Genomic DNA, 8,201 nt, shown 5'->3' with positions numbered 1-8,201 from the left:
TGCCTTCCTTTCCCTAAGATAAACATGCCACCTCTTCCACTCTTTCTTTGGAGGATATCTTTCCATGCCTCTGATCATTCTTGTTCCTGTCCTCTGAGTGCTCTCCAACTGCTTCACATCTTTCTTAAAGCAGAGGTCCTGAGCCTTACCAGAGGTGCCTGAAAGAAGTGTTTGCACATCTCGCTATGCTGGTCACCTTCTTGCCAGGAAGGTGGTCAGCCCAATCCAGCCAGGTCTTTCACTGCAGAGCTGCTGCCAGATCATTGTTTTCCACCCCAAACCTTTTTTTCTAAGTTCCTGCCTTGTTCCACGTTTGTTCAACAGGGACAAACTGGCATTGTTCCTGCATCCCTCCAGGTTTCTTACTGGTGATGAGCTTGGCCAGTGGAACACATGGTGTGACCCTCTGCTCTACTGGGGGGCTGAGAACACAGAATGTTTTGTCTCGGCCCAAATAGAATCACAGAATGGTTTGGGTTGGAAAGGACCTTAAGATCATCCAGTTCCAATCCCCTGCCATGGGCAGGGACACCTCACACTAGACCATATCACACAAGGCTCTGTCCAACCTGGCCTTGAGCACTGCCAGGGATGGAGCATTCACCACTTCTCTGGGCACCCTGTGCCAGCGCCTCAGCACCCTCACAGGGAAGAACTTCTTCCTTATATCTAACCTGAACTTCCCCTGTTTCAGTTTAAACCCATCACCCCCTGTCCTATCACGACAGTCCCTGATGATGCGTCCCTCTCCAGCATCATTGTAGGCCCCCTTCAGATAATGTGAACCAACCAGACACACATGGTACCAAAGCCGTGCCTGTGTAACCACTGGTGATCTCCGCTGTGATAATGCAGTGAAATGATATCTGCTATTGTGAGCTTAGAGAAGAAAGGTCTGTGTGGCTGAATAAATAAAAATAACATCGAATGGTGCTGCGAGTCCTTTTCAGTTGATACTCCCAAGTATCCAAGATTAGGCATTTCCCATAAAACCTTCATGTTTTCAGTCATTTTAGGAAATGACAATGTGACAATAACAACATGACAATGGCTTTATAATAGGACAATAGCATACACATCTTGCACATGAGCAAAAGCTGGGTTTTTTGCTAGTGAAGTTGCAGTGAATTGATCCATAAAGCAAACAAACAAAACGAGATAAAAGCAGGGTTGTTTTCCTGAAGACTTGCTTAAGTCAAAAGCAAATTACTGGGTTCAGCAAGAGAGTTCCTGGAGGATACTCTGAAGCGTGGGTTACCCAAAACCTCCGTTAATATTGTCTGGCTTCAAAATCTTTGAAACAATGAGGTGATTAGAGTGTTTATTATTGAATCATAGAATCATTGAGGTTGGAAAAGACCATTGAGTCCAGCTGTTAACCCAGCACTGCCTAATCCACCACTAAACCATGTCTCTGAGCACCACATCTACACATCTTATAAATCCCTCCAGGGATGGTGACTCCACCACTGCCCCGGGCAGCCTGTTGGAACCACCAGATAGTTACACTGGCAGTGATTTTATGCCTGATGTCCCTAACGCAAGGTAGAGGAACCAAAGGACCCCCTGAAAGACTCAACTATACTGAGCTCTGTTAGTGGGAAGCACTTGTCAGTTCAAGGAGCTGCTCCAGGCTGAAAGGGGAAGAACACATGGTTGGGGGTTAGCATTGGAGATGTGTCCTGTCTCCAGGCAGGGATTTGACTGCTCCCACATTCCCAAACACTCGCAGCTATTTACAGCACAACCTGCAGGGCACAACTCCAGCAGATGCACATTTTCTTGGCCCCTGTCAAGTGATTGCATTAAGTGCTGCTCACACAAGCGGCTCCAGTAGGGTCCTGGCCCAGCTCTGACCTCCACCATCTGGACCAGTAGTCACCAGCTCATTAGACACACAGATCAGATGCTTCCAGGTTTGACACCAGACGAACCGTGTGCTGAGCCAGACGCTTTGGAAAGCTCTGTTGATGTCACAGGTATGTTCAGGCTGCTATAAGCACCGGGTAACACTGATCCCTCTTTAACACTGACACCAGGATGTCAGAGCACCGTCTCTGGTATCTCAGGAGCTGCACTAATGCAGGACATATGTGGGAAAGGAGGTCCTGGGCTGGTGTCACCTCCTGGCTGTCGATTCCACTACAATCACTGGGGTTTGAACACCCAGCTTTTCAGCTGTTGTGTGTTTCCAGGGCAGAACGTGTCCTGGCAGGGACTCCTGGCTATCACCAGCATCACTGAAGAGCCAGTGGTCCATAAGTCACACAGGTGTCAGAGTCTCCATACTAGTTTGGACGGAAGAACTGGCCAACAAGTTTCCAATCTGCATTCCTGCAAAGCCTTCACATGCCAGATCCACTTCTGCCCTCTTCCACACTGACCTGGAAGCATCTGTCTCAACCAGCTGCGGCTGAGGTGTCCCCAGATGCATCCTGGTCTCTGGTTTCTCCTCTTTGAAACAGTCTTCAGGGAACACGCTGCTGAAGTAATCCTGGTTCTTCTTCTTCGACATGACGTGAAGAGGTGAAAACCATTTTGATGCTCAGCCTCAGCTTGTGTTAGCCTCACTCTGCCCACCACAGCCTACACTGTGGTGTGGTGGTCCATGAAAGGAGAGGAGATACATATATATATATGTAGGATATATATATCTATCTTTCCAAAGGATATAGGATATATATATCTCCTTCCAAAGTAAACCAGCAGCTGACCTTATGTGCTTAAAGCTGGGTGCAACTTAGAGAAGGACCATGCTTACCCAGTAGATTGAAGTCTTGACCGTCAGGTAACATGAAAACCACTTGTCAAGGCAGAAAGAAAGAGCTTTTCCACTGGCCAGATGGACCTCTCTCAAGATGCAGGGTGGGTTTATGTACTGGTATCATACAGGAAAACAAATTAAGTCTCAGGTCTTCTGTTTCCTCATTCTTTGAGTTCCTATGAGTCCACAGCAGGCTAAGTTCAGTTCCCCCATGAAGTCAAAGTGAGGCAAAGCAAAGCACTGGAGCGAGGTGACAGACAAGAATGAAAGGACATATCTAAGTCCACTGAGAGTCAGGAAAGCAATTTGAAGGCTGAGAGGATGCAAATCTGAAGGCAGGGAAGAGAAGATCAGTGCAAGTGTATGGTGAGGCCTGAATGAAAGAAGGCCAGCAAAGAGTGAGCCAAGCAGAGTGGCATCAGGTCTGGTGGGTCAGGCACAACCGTGCACTCCAAGGAGCTGATTACATGGCAACAGCAACTGATATGACAGGCATCAGAGGAGACTATCCATCTGTGAGAGGGCTTGGCAGAGGCTCACCATCCCATTAAACGTCTGCTAGACTGGAACGAGATCAAAGGGAATACTGCTGCTGCAGAAGGTATCCGGTATGAGAGGACAGAGTAAGCACTTGGAAGAAGTGACTGACAACACTAGCCGACATGCAGCCACATAGAGTGTGACAGAGCTGATGCTTCAGGGTCAGAGCATCACTCTGTATGTCCTGCTTCTTCCCACTTGTGTGAAACAGGAATGTTACTGCAGCTTCCTGCCCCAGCCATCCTGGCGTCTATTTTGGCAGGTGCTGCAGGTACAGCTGAGATGTGCACACACACTACAGTCCTGTGCAAAGATCACTGTCGTTTTCTTTAGGGGGTTGGTTATTTCTTCTTAGTTTTCTCATTTGTTTTATAATCAAAACCCATCAGGCTTTTGGACACAGTTGCTTCTCATGCTGGGGAAATTAAGGTACCTAACGCACATCACTAAATCATGTTGATTTGAACAGTGGATGTAAATATAGGGGCACAACTGCAATATGGAGGTTTCTTCTTAGAGAAATGGCAAGTCAAGGCTGGAGACAGTGCAACCTTTGTCACCTTACAGGTTCATAAGCAAGGACCGGACACCAAAAACTTCCATAAACACACAAGCATTTTTGTTCCACCTGAAGAGCCAACACCAAGTGGTGGCCACAGCCCTGCCCGGGGGTCTGCCCTGCTCCTCCTCTGGCAAGCTTCCTCATTCGGGGCTTTGGGTGGATGTGGAGGTCAGCAAAGTTGACAAGAGGCTTTTGGCTGACTCCTGTGGGTCTGTTGGTTTGGGATGGGTGTTGATTCTCTGAGTGTGCTTTATTGCCTTGCTGTAAGGTCAGTTCAATATCTCTCATGTGCTGGCTGGGCCACTGCCAAGAAGTAATGTAGCAAGACAAGGACAATGCTGAGATGAAGAGAAGTGGATGAGCTCAGTGCTCTCAATGTTAATTATCAGGCGTGATTGGCCTTGCTAAAATCTTCCCAGGCCTAGAGCCACATTTTCTCACTTGCTTATAATCCTGATGCTGATGGAGAAATGAATAGCACCTACCAGGGCGCAGCTCCTCAGAGGGATGTAAGTGCACAGTTGCAATTACCTTGTGGTGCACACAGGAGTTTGGGATGTGTGGTCCCTTTCCCTTGACCTTATCTCTAGCCCTGCGCAAAGTGAGCTCTGCACAAGCCAAGTGCTTCAGCCACCAGTTACCCCAGCTGGGCTGGACTGAACAGGACCTGTGGGGCTAAAGAAGAACTAACTGTGTGCCACAAACTGAGATTTTTCCCATTTTGCTTGGATTGCTTTATTTTACTCCCATAACCCAGTAAGAGATGCACCGGTCTATTGGAAGGGAAAATCACTTTGTTGGCATCTCCCCCATGCACTAGTAAGTGCTCACTGTAGCACTGAGCCCTCCCTGGCCCTCCCTGGCTGTGCACTCAGGAGCTGCCAGGCTGTTTTTCTTGCACTGCACCTGCAGGAATGGGATTCACTTCCTCCCTGGAGGCAGCCTGTGAGATCAGACTTTTGGTGTGAGACAACAAAGTCATCAGTCTGACAGAGACGTGATTCTCTTTCTTTTTCTTACTCCAGCCAGCCCAGTGTTGTGCTTTTTTGGAGCAGCAGTCTGTCCTCTTCTCATTTTACCACTTTTTTACCTCTGAAGCTTGATACATCCCTCCACAGTGGGGCCCGTTCCAAGTATCTTCAGTGCATCCTGGCAATGAAGCTGACAGCCCAAACAACTCTGTAGAAGTTAGGGAGGTTTCTTTAAGTCAGTACCTACTGTGCCAGCAAAGCCCTGAGCTCACCATCACAGGCGGTGCATAACAGTAACACTCTTAACAAAAGCTGGATTTGCTCAGACAAGGTTTTGGCTTGAGAGAATTGGCTTGTTCTGAAGCAAGGTCTGTGGCACCCTGCGAATAGACAAGGACCTTCAAACACCCCACTAATGGACAAGGACCTTCAAACATCCCATTAATGGACAAGAACCTTCAAACACCCCAGAGGCATGAAACCCCTGCATGGTGATGAGGGACCCACGGACAAATCACAGCTCAGTGTTCATAGCTGAGGACTAGCATCGAGCTGGGTTCTTCTTTCCTGTGCTTAAGGCCAGCCTAATCCAGAGTATCTCTGCTCATATCACTGTTCTGAGCAGAGCACTGGGGACATGGGTAGGACAGGGAGATGATCAAGGTGTGCAGTGGGATTGAGAGGTGTTAGAGCAGTGATTGCGGAGGGGGAGCGGGGACCACTAGAGGGAAGCATGAAGCCGCTCACACTAATGGCTTCGGAGAAGGAGAGCCTGAGAACTGGCAACAAAAGAAAGGGAGCTGCGGGTATGGGGACAGACAGAGTCATCTCCTGGGGTGCTGCTGCTTTGTGAGCATCTCCTGTAGGCCCTGGGCAGGTCCAGTTAAGAAGGCAGGAGTGCAAATGCAATCAGCTACCTCCAAATAGTCCAAATCCTTCTTGGCTCCCCAGGAGGAGACAGTGGGATGTCACCATCCCCTGTACAGCCTGGCGGCTCCCTGGGAGCAATGCTGTGTCTCTCTGCTTCAGCATGTAATTAAACATGTGGTAAAAGGGGGGGAAACCTCATGGGGCTGATATCTGGCATTATAAATTGCTGTGAAGGTCAACTGAGCCTAACTGGATCAGTGTGGTGTCCAAGGATGGAGAACAGTGAAAAATCAATTCCCCTGTCCCATCCCAGAGGAATGCCTAATGGGAGCCAAGGGTCCTGGCAAGAAAGGTCAGTTCCTTAGGGGTGGGAGAAAGGGACGGGGACACAGACACTTCGAGGGATGACTGCTGTCATACACTGAGTCCCCAGTCAGGTTTTGGTGCATATTTGGGTGCACAGCACAACAGCAAGCCAAGTTTCCCACTCCTTACCCCCATAGATGCGACTGTCCTTCAGGCTGAAGGTGCCAAACCTTCTATATACATACAAGAACACATATGTTTGACTGGTGCTGCTTCTGACTCTGCTTCCAGCCATCCCATGAGCCAGATTATCCTCTGAAGGGACTGCAGTTCCCATAGAAGTCCAGAATAACATCCTTGCAATGGCATAGACCAGAAACAGAGCCAGGAAGTGAAGCCACTTGCCTGGAGATGCCTGCAGAGCAGTCATCTATCGTTTGAAAAACTAAACAGGTCTAGAGTGAAGCAGAGACAGCAACATGGGTCTAGTCAGGGGAAAATCTACTACGTTATGCTAAACCCTTCTTGGGGCTGTGGAATCCAGTAAGTGCGGCCTTTACTGGGAATACCCTTATCAAGGTGCCTGGAGAAAGAAATTCCCCTTCCCTCATTGCAAAAACGTGTGGCAAATTGTGTGAGACTCCACTTCCCAATCCACAACAGCTCAAAGAAGAGGAGGTGACTGCTGCTATAGGGCAAAGTCGCAGCAGTGCTTCTTTCTTTGGCCACAAGCATCACACTACACCCAGCTGCATCTCTCCCATGTGTTGAGTCTTCCCTTGCTTCCAGTCTTTAGACATCTCATTTGGGGTTTTTTTCTGGAAAAATCTTTGCTAGGAGAATATTTCAGATCCCGTTTGAACCACAGCTCATGAGCTGCCAGCTGAAAAGAAGGGGGTCTGAGTCCATGCGTCTGCATCTGTTCATGGGAATGCCTCGAGGCACTGTGTGTTAATACACTCTCTGCAGACCACAGTCTAGTGTTTCTTAGTTGTACTAAATCACAGAAAATGACAACATGCTCCATCTGCAAGTGAACAGAGATATCTTTATGCACTGACTGAGCCAGAGCAGAGCAACACCTCACACTGCATAGACGGAGGAGCCTGCAGCAAGGGTTCAGGGATGACCCCTCTGACTCCTTCCCAACTATAAAAGAGTCTGAGGATCTGGGATTGCTCCTTGTGGATGTCCTTGCTGCCTATCTGGGTCTGCTGGGATTTGGTATCTGTGCAGAGCACCACAGCACAGCTGAAGCATTGTCTGGGTGAGGCTCTGTGCGCTGGGGGCTGTCGCCATAGCTGGTGGTGGTGGGTGTGGGAGACACATCTTAGCTCTGCCCATGGCTCCTCTGAGTCTGCAAACCCAGAGCCAGCTCTTTGCTCTCTGCTCTAGAGATTTTACTACCCTTTGCCCAAGAATATTCTGTTCTCATGGACTTGCAAGTGGAGGCCGCAGCAGCATCGATCAGGACTGTTCATCCAAGTAACCACAACAGGATTCTGGAGTAAACTACAGATAAACACTGCTACTCAGCTTCCTGCCTTTGGTTGGGGTTTTTCACGGAGCAATACCGCTGTGTTCATCACTCAGCAGAGCTGCTTTTCTGCTGTGACCCTGCTCAGAGGGTATCTTCATTTGAGGGAGACAGGATGGGCAGCAGTGTGCTGGCTTCTGCACAGCTTGCTGCAGAAGTACCTCTTCTGTAGGATACTTGCACAAAGCAGGAGTGCTTTGGTGAGCAATTTACTTGCTTGCCCCCATTGTAGCAAAGCAGTTAGTGCTGAACAGTGCAGCAGCTCTGCCCCATCCCTGCTGAGCACCACGGCACGTCACACCGTGACCCTTCCAGCCTCCACAGCATGGACACACTAAACCCAGGAGGTGGAGAGAATCTAAAACAGCAAAAATCCAACATAATGAGGCTTTTCAAAATGAAGAAAAGGCCAAAGGTGATTGTTGCTCCTAATTGGACATGCCCTGATATCAGGGTGATGGAGTTGAGATAAAGCCTTCAGGTCAGGAAGAGCAGGTTGAGTGTGCTCCCCGCATCCCCTCCCTCCCTCTGTAGGGTAGCAGAGCCAGGCAAGTGTGTCATCCAGGCTGCACTGCAGTGGAGTAAGTCTCTCAAAACTCCAACCCCCTTCCCAAGGAAAGCAAGACTGGGAGGAAAACCTCATCAAAAACA

The sequence above is a fragment of the Strigops habroptila genome, chromosome 12, assembly GCF_004027225.2.
Source record: "Strigops habroptila isolate Jane chromosome 12, bStrHab1.2.pri, whole genome shotgun sequence".
Taxonomy (NCBI): Eukaryota; Metazoa; Chordata; class Aves; order Psittaciformes; family Psittacidae; genus Strigops; species Strigops habroptila.
The sequence above is the reverse complement of the archived record's forward strand: the minus strand, read 5'-3'. Positions refer to the sequence as shown.